This window comes from Phodopus roborovskii, unplaced genomic scaffold (genome assembly GCF_943737965.1).
Source record: "Phodopus roborovskii unplaced genomic scaffold, PHOROB, whole genome shotgun sequence".
In the NCBI taxonomy this organism is placed as follows: domain Eukaryota; kingdom Metazoa; phylum Chordata; class Mammalia; order Rodentia; family Cricetidae; genus Phodopus; species Phodopus roborovskii.
In genome coordinates, this window is record NW_026126434.1 from 25,505,397 (window position 1) to 25,528,986 (window position 23,590).

General features: G+C 41.4%; 1 protein-coding gene and 1 non-coding gene across 3 annotated transcripts in view; both read left to right on the forward strand.

Annotated features, from left to right (window-relative positions):
• Btbd9 (BTB domain containing 9) overlaps positions 1–23,590 on the forward strand; it is a 342,942-nt gene that overhangs the window by 6,296 nt on the left and 313,056 nt on the right. The window lies entirely within an intron of this gene.
• LOC127224443 (small nucleolar RNA SNORD65) lies at positions 4,783–4,850 on the forward strand. The gene has a single exon (XR_007834719.1). It is a non-coding gene; the product is annotated as a small nucleolar RNA SNORD65 (small nucleolar RNA).

The following is a 23,590-nucleotide window of genomic DNA, read 5'->3' on the forward strand; positions in this document are numbered from 1 at the left end:
CTGGATGTAGAGGACTCTGAGTCTTGGGGGGCTGTCTGTGGATATACCTTAGGTCTTCTGTGTTACATGACATGTACTGAGGACTTCTAGCATATAGCACAGATGTTAGTATTATTTCTCTTTTTTCTAATAGGAAGTTGAAAAGGGGTTGTTCTTTCTTTGTTGTTTTCTCTGTCAAGATATTAAGTAGTTACTATTTCTCCTGTAACTACTGTGTAGTGTTAGGCTGAAGAAATGATCGTTGTTCTGGGCACCTGAGCTGATTGTAAATCACAGGGCTGAATGTGGGCACATGTTTGTTGTGGGGATGGGGGAGGGATGATGCCTTATTTTTAAAATGTTCCAATTATACTTCTAAGAACAGTGTATTGAGAACTTGAAGTTAAATTTATCAGCTTTTTGTATGCAAGGGGCCATGAAGAGTACAGACATGTTTAGCTTTTTTTTTCTTTGCAATCCAATTTGTAATTTGGTAGAAGAGAGAGTGCAATTAGAGAAAGAAAATAGACTGCTACAAGGAATATGTTAAGCTTTATAAATATTGATTGCAGGCTAGGGACTTGTGCTTGTTGAGTGGGTAAGTGTTCAGTTTTGATTTCAATTCATAAGCCATTGTAATCTTTCAGAATTATAACAAGTCTGGGACCAAGGATGTAGCTTACTTGATAGATGCTTTGGAGGACATTTAGGATCTAGTCATGCCTAGCAAGATGAAAACCTGAATTTGATCTCTAATTCTGCATAAACTGGGCATGATGGCTCACAAGCTGCCTATACCTGTGCTCTCCTGCACTTGGGAGGTATAGGCTGAAGGTTTAGAAAAAGTTCATGGTCATCTTCAGCTACATAGTGGATGAGAAGCAACATTGGGATATTCGACACTTTACCAAAAACAAAAAAACAAGCCATAAATCTGGACAAACTAACCCTCCTGGGCTACTTTTTGCATTTGAATATGAGATACAAAAATATTCAATGGTCTGTGTCCCTACAGTTCATGATTTGGGAGGCATACTTGGTGTGTTGGCCAACTTCCCTTTACTGTGACAAATACTTGATATAAACCAGCTTAATAGGAAAAATGGGTTTATTTTGGCTTATAGTTTAGGGGTTTTATGGCTACAATTGGGCAAACTCATTACTTTTAGGCCTGTGATGTCTGTTTGTGGTGGGGAAGCACATCATGGCTAGGGAATCCAGGATTCCACAGTCACTTTGAGGGAATAGTTTCAATGACATAAGGTAGACTCTTGTCCCCTCCTAATCAGACTGAGCACCAAGTCCTAGTGCATGGACCTTTGGAGGCTATTCCAAATCCAAGGAGTAGCTTTCATATAAGGAGAGTGCTTGATACTGTTTGTATCTCAAATGTTTCCCAGAGTCCTATTAATGCTAATGGCTTTGTTGGAAAAATGGCAGAACCTTTAGGAGGTAGGAACTATGAGAAGTAATTTAGGTAACTGAGGCATGCCATTATAGCTTTGGGACCCCATCCCAATCATGTTTGTTGCTTTGCTGCCTAGCCACTTGAGATAAGTACGTCATGTGTGTTCTGCCATGATGTACTCCTTCAGCACCGGTCAGGAAGGCAGTGAATCAGCCACTCATCAACTGAAACCTCTTTTCTCCTTCCAACTTCTCAGGCATTTGTCACAGTGATAGAAAGCTGACTAATACAAGAGTCATTAACACCTAGAGCCATGGATTGAGTGGCAATAATATGTGAGGGGACATCCTTTCTGTGTGTTCTTTAATTCTAATAATGAGCTTAAAAACCTGACAACTATCCCCGTTTTACTAATGAACCAAGTGAGTTCCAGAATGGGGAGCAGTTTGTCTGTCATTTGTAGCCAGTGAAAGATGGCACTGAGCTTCAGCCCTAGGCTTGGACTCTTAATACCAGTGCTTTTTCTAATTAGTGTTGAGTCTTGGTTTCTGCATGGGGTCCTGGCATGTGAATTCCCTGATGGAAACACACACAGATATACATCCTGCAGATTATCCAAAAATTGCTAAGGCAGGTCAGAATCTTAGTAAATTCTTAAATGCTTGAAGATAACTTGATAATATATTTAAGTTTAGAGAGCAAAGGAACCTGACAGGTCACAATGCTATGAACAAATGCTATTTTTTTTGAATTACACATTTTACATAAACATTTGGTTTTCTTTATACAAGCACATGTTCTAGAGAAAGAACTAGACTAATACAAGCTAATCAATAGCATTTGAAGTAAATTCAGTATGTAAAAAACATCCCTTTGTGGTGTTTGAATGAGAATGGTCCAATAAACTCATATGTTTAAATGCTGGTCCTCGGTTGGTGGAACTGTTTGGGTAAGGATTGGGGCCTTGTTGGAGGAAGCTTGTCACTGGGGCTGGGTGTTGGGCTTTACTGCTGCCTCCTCCAGCCTGTGGATTAGATGCAAGTTCTCAGCTACTCTTCCATGGTCATGCCTGCCTGTCTCCCACCGTGCTCCCTGCTGTGATGGTTATGGGCTCACCCTCTGAAACTGTAAGCCCCCAATAAACTCTTAGATGTTGCCTAGGTCATGGCGTCTCTTCACAGCAATAGAAAAGTAACCAAGATACCCTTGAAATCTTATCCTCAGCAATGTAATACTTGAGATGTAGTAGCTAATCTCTGTCTGCGTCACTTATTCCTTGCATTTAAGTATTTATTTTTAAGTCTTAACAGAATCAATTCGTTCTTTCTGTGATATAATGCAGTCATTTATACTGAGTTACTTCTGCTCATCCTGTTTTCCTCATTCCTAGAAATACAGACTGCAATATTCTAAGTCAGTTTCACTCAACCTCACAATAAATATTTGTTCAGAAATTAAAATTCTGAAAATGGGCTAGCTACTAAATACTGCACCAGTCATCTATTGCAGTGTAAGAAATCAGCCCAGAATTTAGCTGTTTTTGGTCAGTGTTTTATCACAGCAACAAAGAAGTAAACTAAAAAATTCTAGGTAACATTACTGACCTCACAAGCTTCCAGAAGACATGTGCTTCCTTGGCCTCTCTGAAGGCATGTCTCACCTGTGTGTCTTCTGTTATCCCACTTGGCTTCTCTATGAATGCCACTTCTAAAAAACCAAATATGCTCAGGTGATTGCTTTTGGACTGTTTGGGCTGCTTCCTCAGTCTTTGTCTTCACAACACTGCCATATTTTTGTTTTTAACTAGCATGTATCAGTTGTACTACACAATGGATTTCACAATGACATTTTATTCATGCATAAATATATTTTGCTATGGTGCAGTGTTTCTTAGGTTTGTCTGGTTAGCTTTTTTGGCAGGAACACCACAGTGTTCTTCAGTGCTTCTTTTGAGATATTACCCCTTTGGGCATGTTAACTTCAGTCACTTGGCTCACATGGCTCTGCTGGCCTCTTCCCAGTGATGTTTGCTGTTTTTCTCTTGTAACTAGTATCTTCTGAGGACAGGCTTTGAGAATGGGCATCTATTACTATTCTCTCTTCATCTCTCTCTCATTTGGTTTTCTCTGTGTAGCCCTGGCTGTCCTAGAACTTGCTCTGTAGACCAGGCTGGCCTTGAACTCAAGATATATACCTGCCTCTGCTTCCTGAATGCTGGAATTAAAGGCATGTGTCACCACTACCCAGGAGTCCCATTTCTAAATAAATAAACAAACATAGAAAAAAGATGATCAGAGGTTAAAAATTCAATTTCACATAGCTTAGTGGTAGAACTTTTGCTTATGAGCACTAATGAAAAAAAGGCCCCATATAGCTCTAAAGAAATAGCCTATGTAAATATAGCATGCTTCAGTGTTTACATTAGTTATTTAAAAAACCTTTAAAGTTGAGCATAGGTTCTACAGTGGAGTCTTAATATATAAGTCACTGCTCTCCAACATGTCCCTCTCTTCCTCTGGCCAGTTTCCTCTTCCCCAGTTTCCCCTCCACTTCTGCTTGTTACCCTTGATATTTCCTACCTCTCTTAAGATCTCTTCCTTTCCTCCCATGAGTCCACTTCTAGTTTTATACACACATATTTATTATATATAATTTTAACCTAAGATCTGCACACAAGAGAAAATATGCAGTATTTGTCTGAATGTTGCCTATTTTGTTTAATTTGATGATTTCCAGTTGCATCTATTTTTCCTGCAGATGTGACGATTTCATTCTTTAGGGCTGCATAAAATCCCATTGTGTATATGTACCATATTGTCATCTGCTGATGGACATCTAGACTGGCCTATTGCTGTCTGCTGTGAACAGTGCAGCTGTGTGCGTGGGTGTGCAAGTGTCTCTGGTATGTTGACTGAGCCCTTTGTATATACACTCTGGGTTGTATAGCTAGGTCCCATGGTTGTTTTAGCTTTAGCTTTTTTGAGACGTTTCCATATTAGTTTTCATTGCAGCTGTACAAGTTTACACTGGCAGTAAATACTGGTTTCCTTCTTCCCACTCTAATCCTCACCTGTAACCTGTGCCCTTTGTTTTCTTGCTGACTGTCAAAGCATTAACCTCCCTGGTGACTAAGGTGGTGAGCACCTTTAAGATGGTTTGTGATGGTTTGAATGAAACTGTCCCATGCTTTTAGTCTTTAGTGGTGAGCTGTCAGGGGAGGAGTGGGGGTGTGGCCTTGCTGGATGAAATGTGTTGCTTGGGTGGGCTTTGAGGTTTCAAAAGCCTATATCAGGCCCAATCTCTGTCTCTCTGTGTCTGTCTCTCCCACTGTGTGTGTGTGTGTCTTTCTGTCTGTGCCTACTGCCCATGACCAGGAATGTAGAACTGTCAGCTTCAAATGATGAGATCACCAAACATAGCTGGAATTACCAGCAGATTGGTAGTGGTGAGCCTATGGCCAAAACAAAAACAAAAACAAAACAAAACAACAACAAAAAACAAAACAAAACAAAACAAAAAAAACCAAACCAAAAAAAAAAAAAAAAAAAAAAAACCAGAAAAGGAAAGAGAAGAAAAGAAAAAAGCTCCCAGTTACTTCTCCAGCACCATGCCTGGCATCACGCTTCCCACTGTGATGATAATGGACTAAACTTCTGAAGCTATAAGCAAGCCCCAATTAAATGTTTTCTTTTATAGGAGTTGGTTTGGCAGGGCTGGAGATATGGCTCAGTGGTTAAGACACTGCCTGCTCTTCCACAGGTCCTGAGTTCAATTCCCAGCAACCACATGGTGGATCACAACCAAATGTAATGAGATCTGGTGTCCTCTTCTGGCCTGCCGACATGGAGGCAGAACACTGTGTACATAATAAATCTTTATTTAAAAAAAAAGAGTGGCTTGGTAATGGTGTCTCTTCACAGCAATAAAAACACTAAGGCACTGTTTTTTTTCTCCATTGTTTAGTTTGATAGCTTTGAAAAATTTAGGTGGCTGTCACTGTGTTGATTTATTTATTTAAATGTAAGAAGGGGAATAACATAATAAAGATGTAAAGTTTTTTTTTTTTTTTTGAGACAATGTTTTTATGTATCTTTGGAGCCTGTCCTGGAACTAGCTCTATAGACCAGGATGGCTTCAAACTCACAAAGATTGGCCTGCCTCTGCCTCCCTGGTACTGGGATTAAAGGCATCTGCCACCAATGTCTTTAAAAAGCCAATATAGCAGAGTCAAAATACTACTAAATGTGGGGAAAGGAAAGAGGGGAAAAACTCAGGGGCTAACAAACTAAGGAAAAGGCAAATACTGTTTAAAATAAAAACAAACAAACAAACAAACAAACAAAAAACAACTAAATTAGGTGAAGGAGAATAACAAAAGAACTTAAAATCTTTTTACCAGATACTGAAAGACCCGCAGAGGGCATGGACCCTCACGCTCCGACTCAGGAAAGGTGGTCCCCCCCAAATCACTCACAAGAAGCGGTCTTGATGCAAAAACATGAGGTCTTCCAGTGCACTGGGGTCCACAGCCATACTCCACGTGGGGTAGAGGACTGGGAACCCTGGGTTCAGACAGCTTTTATAGGGTTACAACGAAGCCTGTGCATCACAAACTAATCATCTCGTAGCATCCAGCGTGGACCAATCAATTTGAACTATCCAAGCCTGCGCTTAGCCCAGGAAGTCTGCTTTCGATAGGGCTTCTGGGTAGTGTGGCACGGCTCATTTCTTGTTTTCATTCACTCACAGGTGCTGTCCGTAAAATGCCCTGTCATAAACAGTCAAGAATGACCTTTTGCCTACTCACTGCTAGGGGGCAGAGTCTAGGGAAAATTAGGCTAAATTTTTCCATCCTTATAATACAATATAGAAAACAAGTAGAACAAAGCAAATCATACAGGAAAAAAAGTGGTTGTGGAGAAGCTGCTTTTTGAGCCTTCAGAAATTGGAGGCTGCCAGACATGCATGGACGGGATGAGGTCAGCTGAATATATGAACTCTTGTTCTTTGGCTGTGTGTCTGCTCAGCGTTTGCTCGAAGTGTCTGCTGTTGATTTTGTTTGCATAGCAGGATCCTCTGCTGACCACACTTAGCTTTGCATTCTGTAGGCTAAGCAGCTTTCTGAGACTCCAAAGAACTGATCCCTGTGTTAGTTGAAAGGTGTCTTCCAGGTTCGTTGCCAGTAGGAAAACAGCCATAATACTGAGATCAGTAGGGGCCCAGGAACCCCTCTGTGCTCCCAGGTCTCCTGGGTTAACATTCACCTTATTGGAGGGATGCTACTGTGGGTATTGGGTATGACCCAGGACCTTCAGAGTCCTCAGGACCACAGCAGCAAAAGATGTGACCACAGAATTCGATCCATCTTCTGGCCTTAGGCCCAGAGTTGTCAAACTTCAGGGTAACTCCCAGTTTATGGTTGGCTGTTTCCTCCTCTGCACTTCCTCCCATGAGCAGGAGTTTCCTGCCACCTTTAGCTTGTCAGTGTTTAGCTCCCTGAATTCTCACAGCTCCTCTGGCATCCTCAATCAGGAGCTAAGGCAGGGCAAGTTGAGGCTCTGTAGGGTGAGATCTCTATTTCGGGTGTCCTGGGTGGCTCATTTTCTCTCTCAAGTTAGTTCCTGGCTGCTGCACTCTGAGGGATATTATGGGATTTCTCTTGCTATTGACTTGCGAGTGGAGCTCTTGTCTCATCAACACCTGCAACTGGATTTGAGGCTTATGGAGGGCTGTGGGTGAGTCCCAGGGTAGGATTACCTGCCTTTGTTGGCTTACTTCTTTGGAAAAGGCTGTGTTCAGTCTTTCTCTACAGCTTTGCTTTTCATCTTTCCCAGAATCCTTTCAGTTTCTGTATGGATCTCTGAAGCATTTCCTCTGTTCCTCTCTTTTGCTCACCAGCTAGCTCACACAGAGGCAGCCACTAGGCTGTCTTTCGAAGAAGTCCTAGGTTTCTTTTCCTTATGTTTGTTTTTGAGGCAGGATCTCAGTATCTCAGGCTGGCCTCAGATCCATTATATAACTGAGATGACTGAACTGTGCCTTCTGCGTTCACCTCCTTCCTGTTCTTAAGTGTATACAACACTTCCCTATTCTGTTGCATCTTGGAGGATAATGCCTTTAGGTTACCATACCATGGTTTTCTTACTACAGGTTCTTGCAGGTTTACTAAATAAGCTAATTTTATTTATTTATTTATTTATTTTTGGTTTTTTGAGACAGGATTTCTCTGTGGCTTTGGAGGCTGTCCTGGAACTAGCTCTTGTAGACCAGGCTGGTCTCAAACTCACAGAGATCTGCTTGCCTCTGCCTCCCAAGTGCTGGAATCAAAGGTGTTTGCTATCACCACCACCTGGCTTTATAAGCTAATTTTAAAAAAATGTTTATTTTTATGTGCATTGGTGTTTTGCCTGCATGTATGTCTGTGTGAGGATTCCGGATCCTCTGGAACTGGAGTTAAAAGACAGTTGTGAGCTGCCATGTGGGTACTGGGAATTGAACCCAGGTTCTCTGCAAGAACAGCCATTGCTCTTAAGCCATCTCTCCAGCCCTAAATAAGCCAATTTTGATTATAAGAAAAAATACTAGTCTTATTTAAAATCCTTGATTAGCTCATCAGCCCCTAATTATTAGCTACCATCATTACTAGACATTTCTCTACTTGCATAAGATCATCTTTCCATTTCTGTAACTGTTGGTGTACTTGGTGTTCTGGTGAAAATAATACTTGTTAGAACCCACTGAAAAAGGGCCTTGCCTATGTAGGGGGTGAAAGGAGTGTGTGTATGGGCAGAGGGCAAGGTAGGTAACAGTATTTAACCATAACTCTTGATTCTGGAATAGAGCGAGAGGCAAGGCATCCTCAGAGAGGAGTATAGGGGTGTGTTGTATATGACTATCCACCAAGCCAAGCAGCCAACATCTTGGGGCATTCATTTTTGCCTACTTGCAAAAGAATCATCCCAGCTGGGTTTGTTGACTGTGTATATCCCGTACTGGAGGGTGGCAGGGATTATAGGCAGTCATCTCTCTAGATTAAGCTTTCTCTCTTGCAAAAGACTGTGCTAGGGCCACACCCACTAGGCAGGTGTGGTGGATGGAGAGGCCACAGCTGTAGCTATAGCCACAGTGCCCAGATAACTTTATCTGACCCAGCAACCAACCTAATTAGTAGTAGGTGAAGCAGGAGAGAATGAGTTCTCATTGCTTCTTGGCCCTCGGCAGGGCTGATCAAAGTGATCTAGCTCTGCTAAATTCAGTGGGGATGGGGAAATGCAGGGTGGGCTCTAAGGAAAGGTGTGGAAGTGGGATGACACAGAGAAAATGGCTGTGGAGAGCTGCGTGCTCCCTATTCATGCAACTGTACCAAACATGACCCATGCAGGAAGCAATTGGTGGGAATGCATGGAGTCTTTTCACGCCATGTTAGTTCCTTGTGTTTATTTATGTATCTCTTTCATTGTGGGCTTTTTCTTTCATTACCCACTAAATACTGGAAACATGACCATGGGCTTTGAAAGCTCCTCACCAAGGCTGTCTCCGAAGTCCCTCAGACATCAGGTAGGGGTGCTCATTTAAGGGTGTCCTGCAGAGGTGGGGGTGGGGGTGGGAGGGTAGGGGGGGCAGTGATGGCACACACCTTTGATCCCAGCACTCGGGAGGCAGAGGCAGAGGCAGGAGGATCTCTGTGAGTTTGAGACCAGCCTGATCTACAAGAGCTAGTTCCAGGACAGGCTCCAAAGCAATACAGAGAAACCCTGTCTTGAAAAACCAAAAAAAAAAAAAAAAAAAAAAAAAAAAAGGTGCCTCTGAAGGAGCAAGCATGGGGAGTTAATTTGTTAATTTACAAAGGTTACAAGGACCAGTTGTTGCTGTGGTTTCTTGGGAGATTTAGTTGACATTCACCAGGGTGACTGGAAAAGTTTGCAATAACCTGTGTCTGTAATGTTAGTGAGCACACAGAAGGTAAAAGCAGATGCTCCAGGAAGCCATATGGGAATCCCAGTGCTAGGAGTGGGTTACCTCCTTGAGAATTGTTAGCCGCAGAGGCCCTAGAGACTCCTAAAACAGTAAAAGCCTATTGCCACCGTTGTTGGATGCATTCCAGAACTAAATAGTAGATGCTGTTACTGAAGACTTTGTGTGCTGTAGTTGCAAGGCTTGAACAAAGTAAGCTAGGAGTGGGTGGGAAATGTCTCCTTTCTGTGAGCTAGCTCCCCTAGGGAAATAAGTCCCAAAGTCCTACTCAGCTGTGGGTCCTGCATGCAGACGTTGAATTGCTAGGCCAGATGTGCTAGCCTGTGCAGTGTGGGTGTGAGGGTTTATGTTTAGAGTCAGTTTTCTGTCGACTTAAGGCCTGGTCCACAGGAGAAATTTACATGTAGCATTGGGGTCCTAGAAAAGAACCTGTGACCAGACAGTCACAGGCTCCAGAGAAGCAACTAAAATTCCTTGGCTAACTGATGAACTCTGGAAGGGGCTTCTCCTCATTTATGTTTACAATTATAGGTTATTACTGTAGGCTTCACCTGTTTGGGTATTTTTTCTTTTACCTTTTTTTTTTTTTTTTTTTTTTTTTTTTGTCCTTTTCATAACTGGTGTTTTGTAGAAGACATACCCCCATGGTTTGCCAACATCCACTTTCTTGAGAAGGAGGAATGGTAAAAGGGCATGAAGGTTTGGTACCTCACTGGCACTGCAGGAAAATATCAGACCTCTGTGTCACCTCTTTCCAGTCCCAGGGACTCTTGTAGAAGAGGGGGTGCAAAGAGAACATAGGCCATAGGAGGGGTGGAGAGTGTTAGCCTTGCCTCCTGAGAGTGATCAGCTGCGCCAGTTTGTAAAGGAGCCATCCCAGCTGGCTCCTTGTGGAGGGCTGGGAGGATCTCGAGACCCTCGCCCTAGCTGTTCCCTACCACCTGTTATGCAACTCTGTTTTAATTACACGTGGCCTCCTGGAAGGGTTAAAGTGCAGTCTGGGAAGCCTAGGGCAGGGGCCTCCATCTCTGCAGTTATGGGAGGCCCTTCCTGGCTGTGCTGAGATACTGTGACCATGGAACTTACAGAAGAAAGAGTTCGTTGGGTTTATAATTTCAGAGGGTGAGTCCATTATCATCATGGTGGGGAGCAGTAGCTGAGAAACTTTAAATCTGACCCACAAGCAGGAGAGAGGGACAAGGGAGTGGGTGCATTCAGGAAACCTCAGAGCCAGATTCCCAGTGCCACAACTAACAAGGCCACAACCCCTAATCCTCCTGAACAGGTTCACCAGCCCTGGGCCAAGCATTCAAACGCTTGAGTCTGTGGTGGGGGCATTCTCATCAAACCACCTCCCTGGGTAAAGGCTTTCCTGGAGCAGGTTTGTGGGGAAGAAGCACCCCACCACTTTGAGGAACCCAGTACACTCATGGGTTCCTCAGAGTGAACTTTGGTGTGGGACCCTGCAGTTTGTCTTGGGACCTTGGAAAGGGTGTAGACATTGTTCTTTTCCCTCTGGGAGGAGATTTTAGCAACAAGGGGTGGGTGGGGGCAACATATGTGCTGTTTATGAGTTATGACTTTGTCCAGTAGCCTAATGGATCATTGTTCATTGTCAGCTGTTAAGTACTTACTAGTATGTACCAGGCACTGTTAAGTTTACTTCAGGCATCGTTGTGCTTGTGGGATAATCACAGGGGAAGTGTGGAGGTGCAGAGTCTTTTTGACTCCAGAGTCTTTTATCGGATTAATGCTATAGAAGCTTCAAGGGGAGGAATACAGTTATCTTCACTTTGTGTTGGTCATTTTGCAGTGTAGAAATGGGCTTGAGAATAAAGTAGGATGCAAAGGATAGTTGGAAAGCTGTTGAAGCCGTCCAGATGAGAGTTGTTTGAAACCCAAGTTAAAATACACGTTAGTCACTTTTTTCGTTGCTGTGACTAATACTGGACAAGAAGCTGTTTAAGGAAAGTTTTTAGTTTGGCTCCCAGTTTGAGAGAGTATATCATGGAAGGTATGGTGACAGGAGAAGGAGGTTGTCCATTCTTTTCTAGGTAGATGGACAGACTCCCAGAGTTAAACCAACTTTCTCCCTTTTTTTCATTTTTTTTTTTTTTTTTTTTTTTTTTTGAGACAGGGTTTCTCTGTTTTGCTTTGGAGCCTATCCTGGAACTAGCTATGTAGATCAGGCTGGCCTTGAACTCACAGAAATCCGACTGCCTATGCCTCCTGAGCACTGGGATTAAAGGTGTGCGCCAAGGCCTGGCCCTCCTTTTTTCATTTTTTATTCATTCCCAGACCCTTTTATTCAGACCCAGACCCACTCCCATAGGAGTGAGTGGGACACACATACTTAGACAATTAAGTTAGAACTGTGGGGTCAGGGAGGAGTTGTCAGGGTTTCTTAAAAAGGCTTGGAGCACTATGTTAAGATGCAGGCCACTGGAGGCAGATAGCCGTTATTAAGAGATTAGTTGGTTCATTGAGTAGTTAGTTGATTTGAGGTGCCAGGAGGGACATGTGTTGGGACCATACTGCAGGCACATAAATCGGTACAGAGGAGTCTGGGGTTCATAAAGAAAACAGATAGTTCAGGCCTAGACAGAAATTTAGAAGTTAAAGTGAAATCTGGAGGACAGGTGACTGTGGACTTTGGCATTTTAAAAAACTGTTAAAAAGTGTGTGTGTATGTATGCAGTATGCATGTATACATACGTACATGTATGTAGGTACACCTGTGTATGTCTGTGTGGAGGTCAGAGGTTGATTTCATATATCCTAGTTTACTACTCTTTGCTTTATTCCTTTAGGCCAGTGGTAATCAATATTTTCAATGCTGCAACCTTTTAATATAGTTCATGTTGTGACCCCAACCAATAAATTATCTCCTTGCAACTTCATAACTCTAATTTTGCTGTTATGAATCATAATGTAAATATTTAATATTTGACCCAAAGTGGTCACAACTGCAGGTTGAGGGCCACTGTTTTAGACAGTGTCTTAATGAACATAGAGCCTGGCTGGCTAATGATCTCCAGGGATCTACCCATCTCTCCACCCCACATCCTGGTCCTGGGGTTATCGGTGTGTACTACCAAGCCTGCTTTTATGTGAGTATTAAGAGGATCCAACACTTTCCCACTGAACCATCCCCCTAGCACCCTGGTTATGATTATTCTCTCATGTCTATTTCCCAGGTCTCAGTATCTAATTTGTGCATGAAAAAGGCTAATAGGGAATTTTCCCCTTCTCAGTGAATTAGTAACTTAATAGTAACGTTGTCAGGTTGTACAGACTAAATAATTTATTTTCCCATCACAAAGTGAGTTCTTATTATGTATGCGGCTTTAGAAGGCTAGTGTAAAATAAATCAAGTAAATGGATTTGATGACAGGTCTTCCATCAGTTGTTACTGGGCATGGGCACATGGGCAAAGAGCCACCTGCAGGACTGTGTGATGATGTTAGTGTGCTATAGGTTAAGTGCTTAGTATTTTTATTAATTTAGGAAGTACTTTAGCATGTGGCCTTTAAAATCACATTATTATATTATCATAAATCTTGATTAAGGCAACAAAACATATTTACTATGGTCAACTTTACAGCTGGGATGAAATATTTTGTAGCACATGTAATGAGCCACTAGATGATGGTGACTCTCAGTTCCCTCTGAAGAATGCGAGCTGGGAAATGAATTAGCTATAAAGGTCTATGTAATTGTGAAAATTAATTTCAAGGAATAATGTCATGTGTCCTGCAAGTGCTTCTTTAATAATTGAGGAGGACATTGGAAAAATGGAAGTTGTGAGGTTTTCCATCCTCCTTAAGTCCATTTTGTAAAAAGAATATAATAAAAATATAATGCTAATATGAATCTTCAAAGATATGCTTCCCAACTGATATAAAAGTAATGAAATTAAGCCGGCAGTATGGCTTGGAGGGTAAAGCATTTGCCATTGAATTTGATGATTATGGTTTGGACTCTGAGACCCACAAAGTTGAAGGAAACATGATTCTGGAAGTTGTTCCTGTCCCCCCCCACATCCATGCTGTAGTGTGTATATGACCCCATCAATTAAATAAACATAAAATTTTAAGAAGAAACAGTTAACAAATAGCAGACATTCAAATATTGTAACATAGAGTCCACATGTTGTATGGCTGCTAAAAGCCTGGAATGCTAAGAGGAGACAGTGGATGATATCAGCAATGCCACATCCTGGCTTCCTCTGGACACGAGAGAAGGCTGGTATAGGGCCAGCAAAGTCAGTGCTACGGTTGGATATTCTCATTCTCATGTGGGGGCACGGTAGTTAGCCATTGCTTGGCATTCTTCTTGGAAAAAAGTGAAGAACATTCCAAGGTGGAATGGATTTTGGAAGACTTTTAAGCCCTTTTATTGTAAGTGTGGTTACTGTAGGCTCCAGGTTGCTCAGGCTAAGGCCCATTCCACTATTATGGGACAGCAGTTGGTTCCTCTGTTTCTGGTTGCTCATATGTTTTGAGTTATGTGGAAAGGGAATGCCCTGGAAACACTCAATGCTGTCATCAGACACAGCAGTTTCCAGAGAGCTCAGATTTCAATCTGTTTCGTTCCTTGTGTATATGTTAAAGTAGACCTGTTCTCAAGTGTGTCTCCTTGGCATTAATCAGGGCATCAGTCCTGAGTTGCCAGTATTGGTACCTGTTGTCCATCTTTGATCTGCTGTTAACTTTGTCCTTGTCTTCATCATGTTCTGATAGTGGTGGTAACAGTTATTGCAATAGGCATACTGTGAGGTTTTACTGATGCTGGGAAGGTAGTGTTTTTCTATCACCTACATTACATAGAAAACAAAAGGGAGGTTTAGGCTAGGGAGCTGGTGGTTCAGCAGCTACAGTGCTTGTCACCCAGTCTTGACCACCTTTATTCAATCCCTGCAGGCCCAAGGAACGGTGTTAGGAGGAGCGACTCCACAAAGCTGTTTTCCTTCCACTGTGTTGTGTGTGTCATGGCACATGGGTCCCACCCCATACACAGACACAACTGTTTATTATAAAGAACATTTCGAAAGGGGGTGTAGGAGGAGGTTAGGTTATATGTCCAAGGCTACACTGTAGTATGGTGCTGCCAGGACTTGAACCCAGGCAGTGTGACTTTTGATAACCTCTCTGATGCTTTTTCTAAAGCCCTGCTGCCTCCAGAGATGTAATATGTGCTGCAAGTGCAAGCACTGTGTGACCCTCAGAATGCCCCAGGAGCCGTGCTGAAGGAGAAAGTACAGTGGACCAGGTGAAATTAATTCACAAAGTCTAATGAAGTGGGAGTCTTCAATATCAAAACAGTGTTTTAACATCAACTGAATAAAAAGTGCTTTTCTGAGTCTTGGCAATATGATGTGCATTTAGCGCTTAGATAGTGTTTTACATTGGACTGGCCATGTTCCAGGTGCTCAGTAGCTGTGTGTACTGTGAGGGCCACTGTCATTGCAGCTTCTGGGGGAGGGCAAGGAGTGGTGGACACCGAAGTCAGATGCTATTCAGAGAAGTCAACCAGATACAACTCTTTAGAGGAGCCTGAGGAAAAGCCAGCAGACCAGGCATTGAAAGAGAAAAAGGCAGCATAGACACTCCTGGGTGTGATCCCCCTCCCAACTCCAGCTCCCCTTTCTTTTAACTGGGTTTTGGGTGGGAATGGAGGCTGGTAGAGAAGTTTGCTCTCATATCATGTTGAAGCTAAGTTGTTTTGTTTTCTTCCAAACTAAGTATTACTTGGCATGTTTTGTATCCACAGGACTTCGTGCCATAGACACCTTAGGAACAGATGGGCATTTGTGGGTCACCCACCACTCTAGTAGTTTGTATGGAAAGACTTCCTGACTCTTAAGAGCTATGAATATCTTGTACTTGAAATGTCATCTTTTGCTTTCTGCAAGAGCAGTAAGTGCTCTTAACTTTGGAGCCATCTCTCCAGCCTCAAGGAAAACTTCTTAGAACATTTAGTTTAGATAGTTAAGATATTTAAATTATTTATGTTTTATATATACATATAGGGTACATTATGATACCCCATATGCATAATAATGTATTTTGAACATACCCACAGCTGCCACTTACTCTCTTTAGTCCCATTCCTACTCCCCATAAACCCCTTTGTTTTCCCAACTTTATTGCCTTCTACTTCCATTATTTTTTTTTTTTTGTTTATTTTGCAAACCAGTGAGTTTAATTTAGGGTTGCTTATAGGAGTGTGGGTAACTTACCAATGGCTATACCATTGAAGGAACCATTAGCTGCCTGTAGATTGCATGGAGGAGGATAGAACCTTGTGAGCCCTTTCCACCTAGCAACCACCCACCTAAAAATTCCTGGAGAAGGGTGGGCCTTATGAGCTCTGCATCCTCTCATCCTCTCGGGTGGACTTATACATTTATAGCTGAGTCCTGAGATGCATAAGATATGGTACATTTTATACTTCATTATATGTTCAGGAAGAAGGAGGTTCTTGTCTTCCAAGGGTTGCAATTTGGATATATTTGGCTAATTCTTAAAAGCCTGTCTTAACTAAATACTGTCAGTATCAGGGTTCCTTCAACTCTCATTGCATTCTTTGTGTACAAGTTGGAAATCTCTATTGCCAGCATTCCTACTGTGTGTTTGTGCATTCATGTGCATGTGTGTGCATGCAGTGTGCCATTGTGTGTGTGTAGGTCAGGGGACAACTCATGATTCTCTACCATGTAGGTCCCAGGATCCAACTTGGTTGTTTGGCTTGGACAAAAATGCTTTTATCTTCTGGGCCATCTTGCTGGTCCCCTCTCATTCTTTTAGAAACAAAAAATTCAAAGCCTCTTAATAAATTTATCACCTCTTTAGTTGCCATTTTGAAAAGAATTTAAATTTTACTTATATAGAAGCTCAGTCTGTTATTTGAGAAAGAGTCATTTCAGAAATGTATTGTATTTAAACACAAAGTTTCCCAGTTACTCACTCATCCCTCTCTTTGAGGTTCTGTTAGTAATAGTGTGTTGTGTGTTCTTCAGGTCCCTTTTTATTTTTTACTTTTTTTTTTTTTTTTTTGAGACAGAGTTTCTTTGTATTGCTTTGGAGCCTGTCCTGGAACTAGCTCTGTAGACTAGATTGGCCTCGAACTCAGAGATCTGCCTGCCTCTGCCTCCCGAGTGCTGGGATTAAAGGCATGCACCATCAACCTGGTGTTATTAGGTCCTTTTTTTAATGTTTGTTTACTTAGTTAGCTAAGTCTATATTTAGGTGTACATGCCAGGTGTCAGAATATGAATTGAACGAATTAAGTAAACATATGTGGTGAGTGTCTTCATATAAATATGTGTACATACACGTATATAAAATAGATGCACATAATAAAGGTGTATGCTTACATAGTGGGTCTTATTGTCCTGAGGCCTGCTCATGTCACTTCTTTTGGTCAGGTCAGAATGTGCAGAGTGAGGGCCCCAGTAACGAGCAAAGACCAAAACAAGCAAACAAAAACATGTAGAGTTTTCTATTCTTTTGATTTTATTTTTTGAGACAGAGTCTCATGTAGCCCTGGCACTAGCCTGGAACTTAGTAGGTAAACCAGGCTGGCCTTGAACTCAAATATCCTCTTGCCTCTGGAGTACTGAGATTAAAGACACTGTGTCACCATGCCTGTCTAGTTATTCCATTCTTATTAATGAATGCATCTCATTTTATTTTGGTCTTATTGTATTGCTGAGGACTTAGTTTCTCCCTAGCTTTTTAAATGTAGAACTAGTCAATAGCCTTAAAAATTCTTAGAAACACAGTTGTTGGGCCATAAAAATGTGTATGTGTATATAAACTCTTGCTAGTCTGCAGAGCTCAGCTCCAAGGAACAGTCTGTACTTCCAGCACTGTACTTTGCTGCACGGTGATTTAATCCCAGTTTCAGAGCTTGAAAGGACCACAGAATGTAGCCTGATCTGCCCTGGCCTCTTCTCCAGGTAGAGACTTGGAGGCTTGAACATTTTGAGAGCAAGAGGGAGTACATGTGCACCTGTGAGAGCAGGTGCCTGTAGAGCAAGAGGGAGTACAGATTCCACTGTTTGCCAAGAAAAACATAAGCTTCTTCATTTATAAGCACTGAGGGGGAAACTGACATTTGTCTATCAGCAGTGTCTACTATAGCATTTCTGCTGATGGATTGTTTTGTCAAATGCATAATGATGGTACAATAGAAGAAGGACCAACTTAACACAATTTAAAAAAATATTGCCTTTCCCCCACTTAGTAATGACCTCTAAAGATACTTCTGCTTATACTGTGTGAATTTCTCATCTGTGACAATATATTTCTCTGGTGCCTGAATTATAGACTCCTCTTGCAAAGGCATGGTCCTCTTGGTGTCTTCCTTTGATGGACCCTGAGAATTTGTATTGGGGCCATGGAGATGGTTCTGTGGGCAAAGGCACTTGCTGCCAAGCCTGATGAACCTGAGTTGGGTCCCTGTGACTGAGAGAACTGGCTCCTGCAAGGTGTCCTCTGGTTTTGCATGTATGCCTTGGCAGGTGTGCACACCCACCTCCCCTCACACAAAATAAATGTAATAAAAAATTGTGTTAGTGACATTTTAAGTTGCTTTTGTTGCTGAGCTGGTCACATATGAAGATTATGACATTAGGTAAAGAACCAACTGACAAAATTCTAAGAAACATATCACCCTTGATAGGAATTTTGACCCTGACAAAAGAGAAAGAATTCAAGATGAGATGTGAATTAAGTTTGGTTCGTGAATGCTGCTCAAAACAGAAAATAGCAGTGTAATCATAACCCTATCAATTATTCAGTAGTGTCTGGGGGCGTTAGTGTACAGAATACAAGGGAGCCTTCACTTACTGTTCTAAAACAGCAAGGGAAATGCATTATTCTCATGTTTATGGTTTTTTAAAAAATTCTTTTACAGTGTAAGTGAAGGTTGCATGTACACAGAAGAGATCAAGAGGCAAATTACACACTTGGTTATTCATGAGTGCAGTGAGATATCCACCCTGCCGGCACCTATTGCACTGACCATGTCCTTTGGGGTGTGGGGACAGGTGTGGGCGTAACCTAGGGGGACTAGGTCTGGGGTCCTGGATCCCAGCTCTCTCTCTTACTTCCTGGTCGGAGACAGAAAGCATCTGGAGGCATCCTTGGGACCAGAACCTGTGGTGGTCATCTGTTTCTGGTGTAATTGATTTCTCCCGGAATAAACATCCATCAGCCTATCGTTTCCCAGATTCTTATTTACCATGCTTTATATGAGGACTTGTGGAAATTTGGGGGTAAAACCTAAGTTTAAAACTTAAAAGGGTGACAGTTGTATAGGAAAAAAATCCATTTCCCAGTGAGCTCTAGGAAGTTTGGTACTTAAACATTATTTTCTTTTTTTGCCTAGGGTTTTTCTGTTTCTAGAATGAATGTTGTTGCTTGAATTAGGTCTGTTTGTTCCATTCTGAGCCACACACCCTTGATTTGGATTTGGGAAGATTCTTGTTGAGTTCAGTGGCTCCTTAGCTGAGTCACCATTATCCATGGTTTTCAGTAGCATCTTTTAGACTACATTATGGAGTCTTTTCATCTCAATGGAATGCTAGGTTGGCATTAAAGACAGGGTTTACAAAACTAACAAGATCATATGGGGGAAGGAACAAACAGGCTAGTGTAAATTATAAATATTTCTTTTAAATTCTGTCATAGAATAGCATAAATGAATTTACAAATTAGGATTTTAGATTTGATTTAATTTCTCAGTTAATTTCTTTTTATTTCATAATTTTACAAAAAATAGTCTTGATATTGAGGTATAGCAAACTACAGTCAAAACTATACACAGTAGAACATTTTTATAATATTCTGCAAATGAAAAGCCAATTTCCCTTACACAGATAATAATGCTCATGTTCACAGCAGCTTTGCTACAAAGAAATTACATTGCTGCAGTTGATGATTCCACTGCTTTAATGGGAGTTCATGCTGTAATAACCTTTATTAATTAGGAAAACCATATAATTCAAATCTACACAAGAATATTATAGCCCCATAAGTTGCCACTGAAGAAATTAAATAGGAATGACTTGTTCTATGTTTTTAAATATTATTACAAGTAATAACTCTGTGCCATTCATGACTATTTCATTGTTTTTTGGCTTTAGCTGCATATGTTTTTCTGCTTTTATCATTCAGTTCATACAGTGTTCAGTGGGCTTGGGGCTGATAAGGTCAAAAGCCCAGAAAAAGATAACTACATAAATTTGGAGACGTAAATAATATAGCTTCTTCTTGGAGTTAGGATTTGTGACTTTTCTCATAAAAGTCACTCATCTATGGGGGATTACCCCATTAGAAGTCATAGGAGGAGCAATCACGAGCTGAGAGACTGAGGGGTGGTAGATGGCTGGGTGCCTGGCTATCGGGTAAATACTCAGAACTTAGGGATTTTATTCCTACCCTTTCCTAAGTGGCTGAAGAAGGATTTTGTAGGGAAGAAGGAGGAGCAAGCTTTGAAATCATGGGAGCTGCTCATTTGGGTCTCTGGCACTCACTTTGAGAATGCCCTCCTCATTGAATGCTGTGGTGTGTGCTTTGCAGCATTTGAATTGTTTTAATTAGAGTTTGGACCCACAGACTGCAAAAGGCTTAACTGAATAGAAATAAAAATGATATTGCAAATTATGAATTTGGCTTTTTTTTTTTTCCTGAGAGTCTTCCATCCCTGTGCTGGGATAATAAAGCAGCAGTCTTGCTCAGCCACCACAAAATTAGCTATCATTGCCGGTATGAGCTTGGAGCATTTCCTAGTTTAAAAGAAAATTTTTCAAAAGATGGGCCAAGGCCCCTCATAAGCTCTGACAAAAAATATTGGCAACTAATGGGCATTGTTGTAGCCCTTCATTTTATGTATATATATCCTTGGGCAGCTTACTAGTAACTAACCAAATGAAGCATTGAGGGACTGGAAATGTGGCATTCTTAAGCCTCCAATGGCATATTATTGCAGTGTGTGAAGGAGTCTAGTTAGCTCTCAGTCTGGCTACTACATAATGTTTAGTACTGTTACCCAGCCCCTGTCCTGCATCGGAGTTTTTTACAGATATGGAAGGACATGTTCATCAGTGTATGCTGAGTTGAGCTTGCTGTTCTAATTTTTATTATAATGTGCTAAGTTTGTTATAGGTTGTTTAGTTAACCCTGCAGTATATATGGAGGCATACGTGTATTAACAGTATTCTAGTCTGGATTTTACATCACAGTTCAAATATGAATTGTTTTCCCCATATTAGTAAATCAAAATTATGTGTGACCCTCCTAAAGATGACGTGAAAATGTCAGGGGAGGGGGTTTCGAGATTTGGTTTCTGTGTGTAGCTGTGAACTCCCACAGTAGGCCAGGCTCACTCAAACTCAAAGAGAACCGCCTGTCTCTGCCTCCTGAGTGCTGGGATTAAAGGTGTGTGGTGTGTCTCCACACCTGACTGAAATGGCTGTTTTAATCTGAATAGAGTATGTTTCTGTCATCCAGCCCTGGACTGTATTATAAAGAGCTCAGGCAATTGATTGTCTGTTGACCGATGTACAGATTCAGAAACTAGTTTATCCCATGAGAGAGAAGTAGAGGGTCAGTGTGGTAGTCAGTGAATGGATTTATGTACATTCAGTAAGGTAATCTTGTCAAGATTTCTGTTACGGTGTGGTCTGTCAGAGCTGACCTATGTCTGTGGGTGCTTATTTACAAACATACAATGGTAGAATGTCAGGACTTTGAAGGTAGTCTGGATGTCTTTCCCTAACAAAGGACTGTAGGAATCTTGCCTTGGGAGCCCCATGTTTCCTGTCCTTGCTCTTTACTGCCCCTTGTAGAATAAGCTTTCAGAATACCCAATTGAAGGTTGCACCTCTAGAGTGGTCTTCAGACTTAGTGACAGGTGGAGCAGGGCATACATCAAAAGAAGCCAAGTGTTGTTCTGGTGAGAAAGTAGATTGGGTCCTCTGTGAGTGTGAGAGTGTTTAAGATGCAGACAGGGTGTAGTTGACTCCCTGAGCACTATTAATTTAAAGTTTAAGGAATCCTACTTCAAATTACATACCACATGGGTACCAAGAGCAGAAAGAAATTGCTAAACCATATGCTTGTAAATGCCATCTCTTTCCCCTGGAGAAAGATCATTTATATTTTGCAATTAAAGAGCAGAAGGTCTTTTTCCCCATAAAGGCCTTTCAGTCAGGAAATGTATAGGGTGGAGAGGGCTCCCAGGGGAGACACAGGGCTCAAGGACTCGCTGGCATCTCCACCTTGTGAAACCACTTTGATTTCTTCACAAAATACTGGAGAACAGACTGAATCCCCAAAATTAAAATAGCCCTTAAGTTAAAGCTTGTAAACCACTGCTTCCAAATGTGGTTTTAAGTAAGGAATTGGATATTTAGGACAACTTTATTTTTTCCTCTTTAAGAGGCATTTATAACAGGGCACTGTTATGAGCTGCATATGGTGCTCTCATTTCACTGAGGGACATTGTTTATTATTGAGCGAGGAAAAAATGGGCGTGTGTTTCTTACTGCATAACAAACAGGCAGTAACCATCAGTATTTTAGCAATGCTGACTTGCCTTATTTTGAAAATTGATGCTTTTGAAGTAATGAAAGTCAGCTAAGAACAATAGTCCATTTATTATCCTTAATTAATATAAAGTTCACTTAAGAGTTCAGTACCTCTTAGTATTTGAATAAGGTAGCATGGAAGGTCCATTCCTGGTTAGGACATTTTTTTTTGGGGGGGGGGTTCCTCTCCTAACCTAAGCCCTTGTTGCCCTGCCTTTCTACCACCTTAAAGGGAAAGTGAGATTTCCTCATCTTATGGAAATCAAGTTAGACTTCAGGACTGTAACCAGGAGTCAATAAGATCACACACATCCGAGGATGTCTGCCTTCAGACTGGGATGAGTCTATATAACTAGGAGTCAGTGAGATCACACACATCCGAGGATGTCTGTCTTCAAACTGGGATGAGTCTAAAGGGAAGATCTGAAGTTGAGGCGTACCAGATAGACAGAGTCCCCAAGGCTACACTACTCTTGCATAATTATTACCCAATTCTTATGTGAACTGACCTCAAACTCCCTTTCTAGTTGAGAATGACCTTGAATTCCTGCTCTTCCTGCTCTTCCTGCCTATACTGTCCAAATGCTGGGATTAAGGGAGTGTGTCACCAGTTAGGACTCAGTTTTTATTTGTAGAGACAGTCTTTGTGTCTAGCAGTTTTGATAATGACTTTTTTCAGTGTTTGTGCTTTACTTACTTAATAGAACAAAGTTTTCCATAGTACTGTCTTTTTTTTTGTTTGTTTTTTGAAATAGGGTTTCTCTGTGTAGCTCTGACTGTCCCTGAACTTACTCTATATTCCAGGCTGGCCTCAAACTCAGAGATCCACTTGCTTCTGCCTCTTGAGTGCTGTGACTAAAGGTGTGAGCATGCATTTTGTATTCAGTGATGTATATTTGTTTCAGAACTAGAGTGCTTGCCTGATATGTATAATCCAAGTTCAATACCAGCCGTGCTAAAAACAAGTATTTTTTTCATTATTGGTATTTAACTCCTTTGTCTTAATAATTTATAATATTAATATTGCTAAATAATAATATTTGAGATGTTACTATTTGACTATAATTCCTCAGAAAATAGACATTTAGACTTTGTTTGGCATGGCTAAGTTGACTTTTTTTTTTTTTTTTGAGAGTGGAAAAACCCATAAACCCAAAACTTGCCTAACTTGTGTGAGGCTCTGGGTTTAATCCTGCACCCCAGACAAATAGAACATGATAAATATAAAATCTATACATTAATTTTCTTTCCTTTTCTAAAGAGATTTGGATTGAACAAGGGGCCTTCAGTGTGTGTGACAGTGTTGCTCCATTGCGCTTCAGCTGCAGACCTTACAGTCTTAATTTTAAAGTATGTGTGCTCATGTGATGCATTTTCCTTTGGGGCTATGTGTGTGGGAGAGTGGAGGGAGGAGAGAGAGAATGTTACGTGTGCATTTGTATGCAGAGGGAGGGTGTCAGATGTCCTCCTCTATCACTGTTTTATTCTTTTGAAGCTTGGTCTTTCCTGAAATTGGACTTTGTGTTTTTTGATTAGGCAGGCACACAGCACCCCTCCACTCCCAAGATCTTGCTGTGTCTGACTCCTAACTTGGGGATTGCAGGTGCATGTAAGACCAAGACCATGTCTTG